Genomic DNA, 14,497 nt, shown 5'->3' with positions numbered 1-14,497 from the left:
GTATAACCGCATAATTAAAAAACCAATTATACTTTAAAAATAATTCACATCCTATAATAGCATATTAATACATCCAAATATCATAATAACTTGATATAACTCAATCAATTCATATAACAACAATGACATATGCGCAAATTTAAAAGTATATATGTTCTGTTAATTAACACCCTATTGCCGAACATATATATATATATCAATTATGCAAATTATAATCTATACTTATCAAATGGATTTAAATCGCAACTAAACCATCAAACCAAACATATCAAAACATCTAACCAAGAAGATTTTATACCAAGCATAACATATAATAATTAAGCCATTTTCGCATGGCTTAAATACACTTCTCATTCATAATGGATTCAAAAGATAGAATAGTTTATACATGCCATAAGTTCAAATTTAAGCTTTCAAGAGTACCAAAATATAGACGATAGTGTGATGAGCTTCACTGATGATCCCGAGCACGTAACAATCTCCAAAATCTATAAAATTAAGACAAGCAAGCACACTCTCAAAGTAAGCTACCTTAGCTTAGTAAGTTATAAGCAATTTAAACAATTTAAAAGACATTAATAGCTCAATTTGAGTAACCAAGTCATGCTACTATAATCACATATTCAACCAAACTTGACTACTCATATATCTATCAATCAATCAAGTTTAATCCCCAACATGTTCGAATACATAAACTCTTTAAAAATAATTACTTACCACTTCCCATCTTACCATTTAATACCTAGCCGAATGTTCACTCACATATAAAATAAATAATAAAACATTATAACATATATATATAACATATCATTTTATTTTTATTTTTTTTTCCTTTTCAACTCATCCATCTTTCATTTTTCCAAATCTATCATACATATAACATTTATTACTACCAACCACATAAATTTCAAGTTCAATAATATCAACCACAAAGGTTTGATTACGTACCTGCATTATTACGAACATAAATATTACACTACTACTCTTGCATTTGATCTAATTATTTTCATTCACCCGATGTATTCACACACTTAGTGCTATTGTTTAACTAGAAAAGCCATGAAATCGCACACTTAGTGTTTAATATTTTCCTTCGCACACCTAGTGCTCGATAATCAAACTTGCACACTTAGTGCTCGTTAACCAAACTCGCACACTTAGTGAAATTTTTATGTCCATAACTATTTATATTCACACACTTAGTGCCTAAATTTAATTAATCAATGCATATCAATTCATATTTATTATTTCTATTTGCATTCGGCAACATCAAGATTTTATACATTTCAACTTGGCTCACACATATATATAAATTATATTTATTTAAACCAACAATAAATATTTGCTAAATGACTTACTTCGGATATCGACAGACAATAAAGTTTGACTATTCAACTATTTTTGTTTTCCCCCGATCCACTTCCGATCTTTTTGTTTCTTGATCTATAAAGTTCCAAATTAAGCTTATTAAAATAAAATTTCATTCAATTTAATCCCAAACACATAAATAAGAAAATTACCATTTTGCCCCTCATATTTCACACATTTATATTTTAATCCAAAACACATTAAACACAAAAAAATACACCAAATCTCAACATAGTACGCTTAGGCCGAATACTCCCTAAGCTTATATAAGTCTCCATATTTCATAAATTTCACAATCTAGCCCCTTAATTTAATATTTTTGCAATTTGGCCCTAAATACTCAAAATTACCAAAAATCCCAATACCAAACATGTTAATCTAACACATATATTTTATTTTCTATCATCAAACATAAAGTTCATCAAATTATCAACAATGGCAATTCATGAGATCATCATCAAATTCAAAAATTCAAGCATGGGTCTTGTAGTACTCGAAGCAACGATCTCAAAAACGTAAAAATTATCGAAAACCGAGCTAGAACTTACCTTGGATTAAGCTTGAAAGTCACGAACCCTAAGTTTCTTTTCTTTTTCTTCTTTGTTTTAGTTTCGGTGGTGGAGAAATAAAGATGAACTAATGTTTTTCATGTTTTATTTTTTTATGATAATAAAACTTATTTGATAATTTACTAGTTTGCCCTTACTAATAAAATTTATAAATTATATAATCTATGTCTAATGCCGTCCACCATCCTTCAAAATGGCTTATTAATCACTTTAAGGCTTCTATTTAAAAACCCATCAACAATTAAGTTCTTCCAATTAAAACTAGCAAATTTTTAATTTACGCGACTGGGTCCTTTTATTAAATCGGGCATCTGAACAATAAAACTTTTAAACGAAACTTTCACAAAAGCAACTTCACACATTTCAAGCATATAAAGTAATATTTAAATATTATTTTAACTCGAATTTGTGGTCCCGAAACTACCATTCCAATTAGGGTCAAAATTGGACTGTTACAATTTCTTTAAACACAGTTAAGTGTTCATGCACAGACACACCTTCCTTCAAACGATGAGTATAAAGGCGTTGCTTCATATGCAACTTGTTAGTTAGGGTTTTCGACATGCATAGTTGTTGCAGCTTTGCCCATAATGCAACGATGGTCTTCTCCTTCATCACATCCTGTAGAATTTCATTCGACAGATGTAGATGTAATTGCGTTTAAGCCTTTCGATCTTTATGTTTCTTCTCTTCCTCCGTCAATGTTAAAGGCGTCTTATCTAACCTTAGCAAGGCATCCTCCAAATCCATTTGCGCAAGAACTTTCTACATCTTTATCTGCCACAATGAGAATCTAGTGTTATAATCCAACTGCAAAATATTATACTTTATTGTCGCCATTACCATGATCGAAAACAAACAACCCGAAAAGCTCTAATACTAATTTGTTAAAAAACTGAACATTGATAATGGAAATGTAGAAAGATCGCAAAGAAAAAGAAAGAAAAATATAACACACGAATTTTACGTGAAAATCCTTTCAAGGAAAATTTATGGTCAGAGGAGAAGAAAATTCACTAATGTCGAATTCGTATGATCCAAGAGGAGTTTCAACCACATCTATTTATAGGTTGAAAAAATCTAATTATAATTAATGTCAAATATATTATGCTAATAAATGATAAATATATTATACTAATAAATACTAAATCTTCTCAAAATAAAATATATTTTGTTTAACTTACTTGCAAGCAATCTCTTAGAATTTGGGTCACACAACTCTAACACAAATGATTTTATACACATTAGTCATTTTATATATAGTATAAATATATCACTTCTACAAAGGAAAAATCATTGTTTATGATTATCAATGTGTTATGAGGAGTTGCATCAGTTACAAACAATATAGAACTCTTCATCTATCTATGTACCATAAATGTTGTTGCTTTCTCGTTTTTTGGATCCTCTATAGCACCACTACCCGCTTGCCTAATGATGGTGGTCAAAGTGGAAGTGGTGGCTCATACTTTGATAGCTTCCTTTTAAAAAGTTTATCAGCTAATGATGATGGATGTGGTTCCTTTTTAAAAGAATCGAGAGGCATTACAACTCCAAAGGGCATGGCCAATGGAAATAGTCCATAGCCTACCATATAAAGGCATTGCACTAGCATAAAGACCCATAAACCTATCCATCCATAGCTGCATACCATTCCAATAAGGGTTACAGCCTGAGGGTCCTATAGACATCATAGCATTTTTAGCAACACGATCCCGAGGGGTTTTCAGTTTTTTCGATTTAATTGGTTCTAGAGTTCGATTTAATTGATTTATTTGTTTGATTTTTAATTTTTATATTTTAAATCAAATAAACCGATTGAATTTTAGTTATTAAACTTACAAGGCCATAATCCATTTACATATTCAAACTCAAAGTTAAATCTTAAACCCAAATATCTATTAAAACCCATTAAAACTTTAAAATTCAATACTTTTTTTAGAGTTGTATGATTCCATAAGTGTAGAGGTAACTCATGAACTTTAAGCCATGTTTCCTTCAACTAGGACCATTCAAGTTCTTCTATAGTGCTTCTAGTTTTCTTGTTTAGAAAGTCAATAAGGAATTGTCTATTAGATATCCATTTCACCTCTACATCTTACACTCCATTTCTTACAAGATTATATTTGTTGTAGGCCAATTTTAGCCCATTTACATCAAAACCCAATTTAGCCTTACCTAATCCACCGAAATTAAACCCAAAACCCAAAATCTTAACTACCCAAAGCCCAATTTACATCAAAACCACAATGGCCCAAACCCTAAGCCCAAATCAAAATAAAAAAACCTAGCCCACAACTTAAACTTTTCTCAACTAGCCACACCTTTTCCACCACCAACTCCACTAGCCACTCCTTTTCCACCACCTACTCCACTAACCACACTTGCTCCACCACCACTTGTACCTACAAATGAAGACATAAACAATAAAAAAATATTTTGTAAATGGCTATATAAGCCTTCTCATATTTTGTATATGAGGGGGATTTTTTTTTGGAGAGTTTTTGGGAGAGAAAGTTATTGTAAAGGATTTTTGGAGAGGTTTCTTTTTAAAGTAATCAAGGAGAAGAGTTATTGTGAAGGTTAGTTTTTGAAGAAGCTAGTTTTTGGAGAAGATTAATCAAAGATCAAAGCAAAAGAGGTTTCTTTGTCTATTCTCATTTTAAGTTCTTTGTTTACTTATTGTTTTCCTTTCAATCTTATTTTGTTTCTTTTATACGAAAGTAAAAAAAAATAAAAGGAGGAAGCTTACCCATTTTTACCGAAAAAGTTTTTTTGAGGTCCGGCTGCCGTGTACGGTGGCGCCGGCGGCGGTCCGGCGACCGGACGATGGCCGACCTTGTGGCCGAAAATCATCCACCCTCTCCCTCTCTCTCCTTTTTTGTTGTTATTATATTTCTTAATATTATATTATATATATATTTTAATATATTAGGTATATTTTAAATTCTATATTACGTATATATATATTATACTATTTTATGTATATATCTTTAATATTATATTATTTATATATATATATTTTTTACATGTTATCTTATGTATATATCTTAACTATATTATGTATGTATTTTTAACACTATATTATGTACATATTTTTAATATTATCACGTATTTATTTTTTATATATGTACATATTGATGTAGTATTATTAATAGTATTGATTTTTAAACATCATTATTATTTCTAATATATATTATGTACATTTTTTTATCTCTATTTTATTTTTTATTTGTCAATATTAATTATTATTATTCTAATATTTTGATATTTTAATATTTTATATTTTATATATTTTATTATTCACATCATTATTCGCATTTTTTTGACAATAATATTCTTGGATTTTTTTACTATCATTTAAAAAAATTTTACATATTAATTTTAAGAATAAGGCAATGTACCGATTTTAACATTAAGTCATCGATTTCATCGCTATGTTGGGTGAAATTAATCGGCTCGTGTTAAAAACGGGACGTCCTTCTAAAAAACAAAAAAACTTGCAACTTCTCATTTCCTTCAATCGGATCACACTTAAATGTCAAATTGAATTCTTATTTTTGAAAATCAAGACAACATGTGTTTAATAAGATACCAATTTTAGGCGTCGCGAGGGTGCTAATACCTTCCTCGTGCGTAACTGACTCCCGAACCCAACGTTACTCTGGCTTTTGACGTAGACCTAAATTCGGCCTTCATTTTTGTGCAAGAATAAGTTTTCTTTTCTAAAAAAGGATGATTTATTAGGTGTCCGGTCACACCTAGAAAAAAGATCGGTGGCGACTCCCTTTTTTAATAAAATCGAAAGTCAATTTTTTAAATTTACAAATAATCGCCTCAATTAGCGACCAAGCTAATCTAAAATTTTTACGTCGCTACAGCTGGCGACTCCACTGGGGACAGCCTTTTTGAGAGTCGTGTCTGGAATTAAATACGTTTTGTCAAAATTTTCAAATTTCCTTGTTCAAAGTAAATATTTGGTCGTGATCCGAAAATCTCGTTTTCAAAATTCATGCATTTGTATCTTGCTGTAAATATTTCTTCTAACTTGCTTATTTGGTTGTTTTTCAGTTTTCAATTTTTATGGTTTTAATTTTGGTTTAGTTTCTTTAAGTGAAACGTAAAGGTTTATGAGTTGTTCCCCACACACCGTGCACTTGCATTTTCACATAACACGAGCTCTCTACCCGGGCTCCGTCCGTTTAAGTGAAAGTAAACGCTACGCCTTCGTGAGTTAACACGTCCCTCCGCACAGGCTAGTGAATACTTTCGGGTTATAGATGACTTATGCTTTCGTGAGTTAACTTGTCCCTCCGCATAGGCATAAGTAAATGTAACCCCTCGAATTGAACTCGTGAGCCTGTGATAGGCTATGACCGAGGCTTCGTGTTAATCTTAGCAGATGATAGTACGGGCAATTCGAGTACCTATCTAGAACCAAAACTGCATATAATGAACCATACGAGCCACCTAACTAGAGCCATGCCGAACCTCCGCTCGTTTAGTAGTCACCGAAATAAGTATACGGGAAAAGCACATCTTACCTTCTATTCCTTTTACATTTGTGCTTTCTAAGCAAGGGAATCGAGTCCACTAGACCAAGTAGCTTAATTTGTTAGATTTTCCACAGTTTTTCTCTGTTTATATGTGTTGCGCTAACCAAGGTCGTTTGTCTGTATTTCTATTTTTCATCATGCATCGAAGGCATCTTGTTAGGAAGTTGTTGATCAGAGATTGGTTGCCAAAACGGGTTTCTAATAGAGGAGTCAATTATACGAATGACCGAAACGTTGTGTAATAGACTCCTTTGATTAAGGAAATGCCTAAATAGGGGCTATCTTGAAATTAACACCAAATTTTTGCATATTCATTCATGACTGACATTCATTTGACATTCATGCATTCATTTGACATTCATGCATTCATTCATGCATCCATTCATTCATTGCATATCCCATACTCGGTCGCTGAAGATAAAATATATAATTCGCAGTTGTAATACCACAAGACTGGAACCACGTCATCCGTATAAAACGCGCCGACAAGCTAGAGTAATGGAGGATGAATTCAATGAGAGAATTGAAAGGATAGAAAGGGCTCAAAAGGAATTACAAGAGCAACTGGCCAAATCGCAACAAGAGACGAGAGACCTAATGGTGAGATCTCAAGAGGAATCACTCGAGCAAAGAGATCAGATGGCTAAAATGATGGAGATGATGACAACTTTGGTCAAAGGAAAAGGACCCATGCAGAACCCCGATGTTATGGAACCTCGGTCAAGAATTCACCACGATCAGGATCCACTCTATCCCCCGGGATTCACTCCACCGCCTGCGTATACAACACAAAGAGGGTATACTCAAGGGGAACCCACAGGCTTGGAACATCGACCTATGCCACCTGCTCCACCTACTAATTTAGGGCAAGGAATATTCGCGTCGAACCCAGGGGCTAGTCCTGCTGATCCACTAGTTCCAGATCTGGATGACCCAGCAGAGGTAGCCAAGTTGAAATTGGATAACCATGACACAAAATATAGGAGCCTAGAGGAAAGACTCAAAGCAATAGAAGGCACTGAAGTCTTCTCCACACTAGGTGCCAAGGAACTCAGTTTGGTACCTGATCTAATTTTGCCTCCGAAGTTCAAAGTGCCTGATTTTGAGAAGTATGATGGGACAAGGTGCCCAAAAGCACATCTCATTATGTTCTGTCAAAAAATGACCGGTTATGTGAACGAGGATAAACTACTCATACATTGCTTTCAAGATAGTCTAACAGGGTCAGCTCTTCGGTGGTACAACCAACTTAGTAGAGAAAAGATTCGATTCTGGAAGGACTTGGCGTCTGCATTCTGCGAGCAGTACAAGCATGTATCAGACATGGTGCCAGACTGGATGACCTTGCAAATGATGGAGAAAAAGCCATCAGAGACCTTCAAACAGTATGCGCAGAGATGGAGAGACGTCTCGGCCCAAGTGGAGCCCCCACTAACAAAAACGGAGATAACCGTTCTCTTTATCAACACCTTAAAGACGCCGTTTTATGAAAAACTAGTAGGAAGTGCCACGAAGGAGTTTGCGGATATTGTAATATCTGGTGAGCTCATAGAGAATGCCGTCAAGAGCGGTAGAATGGAAGGTTCAGAAGGTTCAAAAAGGGCAGCGCCTATGAAGAAGAAAGAACTAGAAGCCCATATGGTGGGAATGGAAAATCGTTATGCCCCTAATCCATATCCAAATCAACCCCGACCTCGAAATTATCCACCTCCAAATTTCTATTATCCTCCTCAAACCCCTTACTACCAAGCGCCACATCCGTCCTACCCCGTATACGCCATGAACAACCAAAGACCCGTCACCACTTTTTCACAAAACACTGCACCAGTTCAAAACCAACCTAGAAACGAACCAAGACCAACGAGGCCCAACCCCGAGAGGCCACAATTTACTCCTATCCCTGTGTCGTATGGGGAATTGTACCCAAAAGTCTTGGAGAAATAATTGATATCTCCCCATTACATGGACCCCCTTAAACCTCCATACCTGAAATGGTACGATCCAAACGCTAGTTGTGCATACCATGCGGGGAACCAGGGGCATTCTATTGAGAACTGTCTTGCTTTCAAAAGGAGAATTCAAGGGCTCATCAATGCGGGCATTTTGCGATTTGATGGTACTGACAATACGACCGGGAATCCATTCCCAAACCACACCGAAGGGAATGTGAGCGCAGTAGGAGAGGAGGATAAACGACAAAGTAGAAGATGGGTTTCTGAAGTAAGAACACCTCTGCAGAGAATCTGGGAGGTGCTAAGTGAGAAAGGGTTGCTCTGTCGTGTTAACGGAGTATCCGAAGGAAAAGATGCAAAAGGTCACAGTTTTTGTGAGTTCCATGGCATTGAAGGGCACGACATTCAGTCCTACGAGGAATTCAGAAATTTACTGCAAAATATGATGGATAACAGGGAGATTGGGATTTTTTGTAAAGCTAAAGAGGCAGACAGTGGAGAAATATGTGCCTTTGACAATCAATTATCAGGTTTCTTGTATAGCGTCGACCGACTGTTAATAATTTATTATGACGCGAAGAAGGAGCCGGTGAAACCAAAAATGATAATCGAAGTACCATCTCCTTTCCCTTATAAGGACAATAAAGCAGTACCGTGGAAGTACAATGTCAATATCATCGCACCTGAAGGGGAAAATCCCGAAGCCACAACTGAAGACATTGGGGAAGTAGGTCATTTTACCCGCAGTGGGCGTTGTTATTCGAAAGAAGTCGAACCAGTAAAAAAGAATAGCGATTGGAAGCAAAAAAGGGAAAGCAGTAATGCACGAAGTCGAAGTCGAGCAAGAAATTCCACCCGTGCAAGAAACCAAAAAGCCTGTGAATGAGGAAGAAGCTCAGGAATTCTTGAAATTTATCAAGCACAGCGAGTATAGTGTGGTGGAACAATTGAGTAAGCAGCCAGCACGAATCTCAGTTTTATCTCTACTGTTAAATTCAGAGCCACACCGGAATACTTTATTGAAGGTGTTAAATCAAGCTTATGTGGCCAACAACATATCCGTTGAGAAGCTTGATAGGTGGGTAAATAATCTAAATGCGGACAATTTCATCTCTTTTAGTGATGATGAGATACCGCCAAATGGTAGGGGCTCGGTGAAAGCGCTACATATCACGACTCGCTGCAAGGGCTACATAATACCGAATGTACTCATTGATAATGGGTCAGCGTTAAATGTTATGCCATTGGCCACGCTTTCCAGAATACCGATGAATTTATCCTACTTAAGGCCCTGTCATTCCACGGTAAGGGCATTCGACGGAACGAGGTGCGAAGTCATGGGAAAGATCAAAATTCCTTTGAAAGTGGGCCCTTACATTTATGATGTCGAGTTCCAAGTCATGGACATTACACCCTCTTATAACTGCCTTTTGGAAAGACCCTGGATCCATTCTGCTGGAGCAGTCCCATCATCCCTCCATCAAAAGGTGAAATTTATCATGGACGGTTGTTTGGTCACTGTCGAGGGAGAAGAAGACATGGTCGCATCTGTCTCTGCCGATGCACCGTACTTGGAAGTGAACAAAGACGCATTGGAATGTTCCTTTCGATCCCTTGAATTCGTCAATGCCACTTTTTTTGTTGAGGGAAACAGAATTCCGATGCCAAAACTGTCGAGAAATACTAAAATGGGTGTCAAATTGACCGTAGGAAGGGGAGCTCGAGCGAGAAGAGGTTTGGGAAGGTATCTGTAAGGAATAGTCAGGGCTCTAAAGCCAGTGCACCACAAGGCCCGATACGGTTTGGGGTTCCAGCTAGACATGCAACCAAGAAGAAAATAGTTACAGAAAGATCAAAAAAGGCGGATTGTAAGAGCCTTAGGCCGAGAATTAGAATGGGAACCTATAACGTACCTTCCTTTGTCAAAAACATTTACGTCTACGGGAATGATATACCCAGGGTAGTATAGTGCACAAAGCACAATGTTAATGATCGAAGAGGGTTTTCAGAATATCAGTATAAATGTCATTGACAAAGAAGCTGACGCGAGTAAAGACGTCTCAAAGATACGCCCTTGTCCCCCGGGTTTCATGTTGAACAATTGGACTGCCGAGGATCTTCTTGTAGTTTATAAGTCTTCAGAGTAATGCTCAAACGTTAACATTCTATTATGTCCTTAGATATAATAGAGTTCTTTTGTAAGAGCCTGCATTCGCTCTTTATCATTCAAATGAATATCAATGAAGAAGCATTTTGTCATAATCTTTCACATTATCACTAATTTCATAATCATTTTCTCCTTGCATAGCCAATCCTCACATTTGCCTCATGCCATGCCATAACATTTCGTTTGTTGGTTCCAATACTTGGATGCCCCTCTATAGTCTCCTTTTTCATTCAATTTTCAGGTGCTCAGATATCAACGATATGAACAAACCCGTTACAAATCTTGAAATCGATTTCGAGAAGGCTATTTGTTTAAGAGAGTTTGAAGCTGAGGAAAATGCTAAAGACTATGTCTCGTCTCCTGACTTACTAAGAATGGTAGAACAAGAAGATAAACAGATTCTACCTCATCAAGAATCTGTTGAGATAGTAAACTTGGGAAATGAAGCAAAGAAACAAGAAGTGAAGATTGGGACGTCTATTTCAGAGGACACCAGGCATAATTTGATTGCTTTGCTCCGCGAGTACAAAGATGTATTTGCATGGTCATATCAAGACATGCCAGGATTGGATGAAGATGTAGCAGTCTATAGACTCCCACTGAAACCAGAATGCAAACCCATTCAGCAAAAGCTAAAACGGATGAGACCTGAGATGCTGTTAAAGATAAAAAAAGAGGTCAAAAAGCAATTTGATGCGGGTTTCTTACAAGCTTCCAAATACCCAGAATGGGTGGCTAACATAGTCCCGGTACCAAAGAAAGACGGCAAAGTACGAATGTGCATGGATTCCCATGACTGAGTCGAGCAAGTCCTAAAGATAATTTTCCCTTACCACACATTGATACGTTGGTGGATAACACAGCAAAACATTCATTGTTTTCTTTCATGGATGGATTCTCGGGGTATAATCAGATTAAGATGACCCCTGAGGATATGGAGAAAACTACCTTCGTAACAATGTGGGGAACATTCTGTTACAAGGTGATGCCATTCGGGTTAAAGAATGCTAGGGCAACATATCAGAGGGCTATGGTGACGTTATTCCATGACATGATGCATAAAGAAATAGAGGTCTACGTCGACGATATGATTGCTAAATCCCAAGGGGAAGAAGAGCATGTAGTGAACCTCAAGAAGTTGTTCGGAAGGCTGAGAAAGTTTCAGCTAAAACTTAATCCAGCCAAATGTACGTTTAGGGCTACCTTGGGAAAGTTGTTAGGCTTTATTGTCAGTGAAAGAGGTATCGAGGTTGATCCAGATAAAATAAAATCCATTCAAGAGTTACCACCTCCGCTCACATAAAATGAAGTCAGAGGATTTTTAGGGAGATTAAACTACATCGCCCGATTCATCGCTCAACTTACCAACCAATGCGACCCAATTTTTCGGCTTCTTCGAAAACATAACCCGGGAGAATGGAATAAGGAATGCCAGGTGGCCTTTGATAAGATAAAACAATATTTGTCTAATCCTCCAGTGCTAGTACTGCCAACTCCGGGAAGACCATTGATATTGTATTTGACTGTGTTTGAAAATTCAATGGGTTGCGTACTGGGGCAACACGACGAGTCAGGAAAGAAATAAAAGGCGATCTACTACCTCAGCAAAAAGTTCACTGAATATGAGGCAAAGTATCCGTCCATTGAAAAATACTGTTGTGCTCTAATTTGGGTAGCTCGGAGACTCAGGCAATATATGTTGTATCATACGACATGGCTAATTTCAAAGCTGGACCCAATAAAATACATGATGGAATCACCGGCACTCTCAGGAAGAATGGCACGATGGCAGATCCTCTTATCGGAATACGACATTGCCTATGTAAGTCAGAAGTCGATAAAAGGGAGCGCAATAGCTGATTTCTTAGCGACTCAAACGACAGAGGAATATGAGCCCTTGAGATTTGATTTCCCAGATGAAGACTTAATGTGCATCACAGAAAAGGAATCCGAGTCATCAAAAGAGAAGCCATGAAAGATGAGTTTTGATGGTGCGTCGAATGCCTTGGGGCATGGAATTGGAGCAATCCTAGTCTCACCAGACGGGAATCATTATCCGTTCACTGCTAGGCTGAATTTCTTCTGTATCAATAACATAACAGAATATGAGGCCTGTATCATGGGACTTAGTGCAGCTATTGAATGAAACGTCAAAACTTTAGAGGTATATGGAGACTCAGCATTGATGATTTACCAAATCCGTGAAGATTGGGAAGTGAGGGATCCGAAATTGGTTAAATACAGTGATCTAGTGGTAGAGCTGATTAAAGAATTCGAAGAAATAACTTTTAATTACTTCCCACGAGAAGAAAACCAATTGGCTGATGCCCTGGCCACTTTGGCTTCAATGTTCAAAGCAAACAGAGAAATAGAAATAATGCCTCTTCAAATGAGCATATATAAAGTCCATGCACATTGTTTCAGCATTGAGAAAGAGCCAGATGGATGACCATGGCTCCATGATATCTTAGAATACGTCAAGAATCAAAAGTACCCTGAACAAGCAAATGAGAACGATAAAAGAACAATCAGAAGAATGGCAGCGGGATTCATTCTTGATGGGGACATCCTGTACAAAAGAGGAAAAGATCAGGTGCTCTTGAGATGTGTAGATGCTGTTGAAGCCAGAAAAATACTTAAAGATGTCCATGAGGGAATTTACGGGACACATGCTAATGGTTTCACTATGGCTAGGAAGATTATGAGACTCGGATATTACTGGCTGACGATGGAAAGCGACTGCATTAATTTCACATGAAAATGCCACAAATGTCAAATTTATGGTGATAAAATTCATGTAGCCCCTTTGCCCCTTCACGTCATGACTTCTCTGTGGCCTTTTTCTATGTGGGGCATGGATGTTATAGGGCCAATTTCCCCAAAAGCTTCTAATGGACATCGATTCATTTTTGTGGTTATTGATTACTTCACAAAATGGATAGAAGCCGCATCATTTGCCAATGTGACGAAGACTGCGGTTTGCAGGTTTTTGAATATGGTTTGCCTGAAAGAATCATTTCAGATAACGCCTTGAATTTGAACAACAAGATGATAAAAGAAGTGTGTGAGCAATTCCAAATAAAGCATCATAACTCCTCACCCTATCGCCTAAAGATAAACGGGCCTGTTGAAGTAGCCAATAATAATATTAAAAAGATTATTGGGAAAAAGACCGAGACATATAAAGACTGGCACGATAAGCTACCATTTGCTTTGTATGCATATCGCACATCTGTACAGACATCTACAGGGGCAACTCCTTTCTCTCTGGTCTATGGAATGGAAGCTGTGTTACCCATCGAAGTTGAGATTCCTTCTCTACGAGTCTTAATGGAGTCGAAATTAGAGGAAGCAGAATGGGTTCGAGCTCGATATGACCAATTAAACCTCATCGAAGAAAAACGTCTGAAGGCAATCTGCCATGGACAGATGTACCAGAAGAGAATGATCGTAGCCCATGCAAGAAAGTACGGCCAAGAGAATTCCACGAAGGAGAACTCGTGCTGAGAAAGATTCTCCCAATACAAAAAGACTTCCGAGGAAAATGGGCGCCAAATTAGGAAGGTCCATACATCGTAAAGAAATCATTCTCGGGCAGAGCTTTGATTCTTACTAAGATGGATGGGAAGGAGTTACCGAATCCAGTGAACTCAGATACTGTGAAGAAATATATGCCTAAAAAAATAAAAAAAAGGGTAATCAAGGTGAAAACCCGAAAAGGGCGTCTTGATTAACACAAAAGATTAGGATGAAATCCCGAAAGGGCGTTCTAATGAAGCAAGCACTGGCTTAAAAAGTAAGGCGTTTTGAACGGTGGGTCAAACAGAGAGACTACAGTATTTGAAGCATTTCTGAAAACTCGAAATATCTTACGTAAGAAAGCCA

The 14,497-nt window shown here is 37.1% G+C and overlaps 1 long non-coding RNA gene across 1 annotated transcript; it reads right to left on the bottom strand.

Moving 5' to 3' along the window:
- Positions 1 to 278: 278 nt before the first annotated feature.
- On the bottom strand, positions 279 to 2,046 carry LOC107943414 (uncharacterized). The gene is made up of 2 exons (XR_001696008.2): positions 1,917 to 2,046; positions 279 to 488 (listed from the first exon to the last, which is right to left on the bottom strand). It is a non-coding gene; the product is annotated as an uncharacterized lncRNA (long non-coding RNA).
- Positions 2,047 to 14,497: the final 12,451 nt, after the last annotated feature.

The sequence above is a fragment of the Gossypium hirsutum genome, chromosome A03, assembly GCF_007990345.1.
Source record: "Gossypium hirsutum isolate 1008001.06 chromosome A03, Gossypium_hirsutum_v2.1, whole genome shotgun sequence".
Classification (NCBI taxonomy): Eukaryota; Viridiplantae; Streptophyta; class Magnoliopsida; order Malvales; family Malvaceae; genus Gossypium; species Gossypium hirsutum.
Note: the sequence above shows the minus strand (reverse complement) of the source record. Positions and strands in the feature narration are given on the sequence as shown.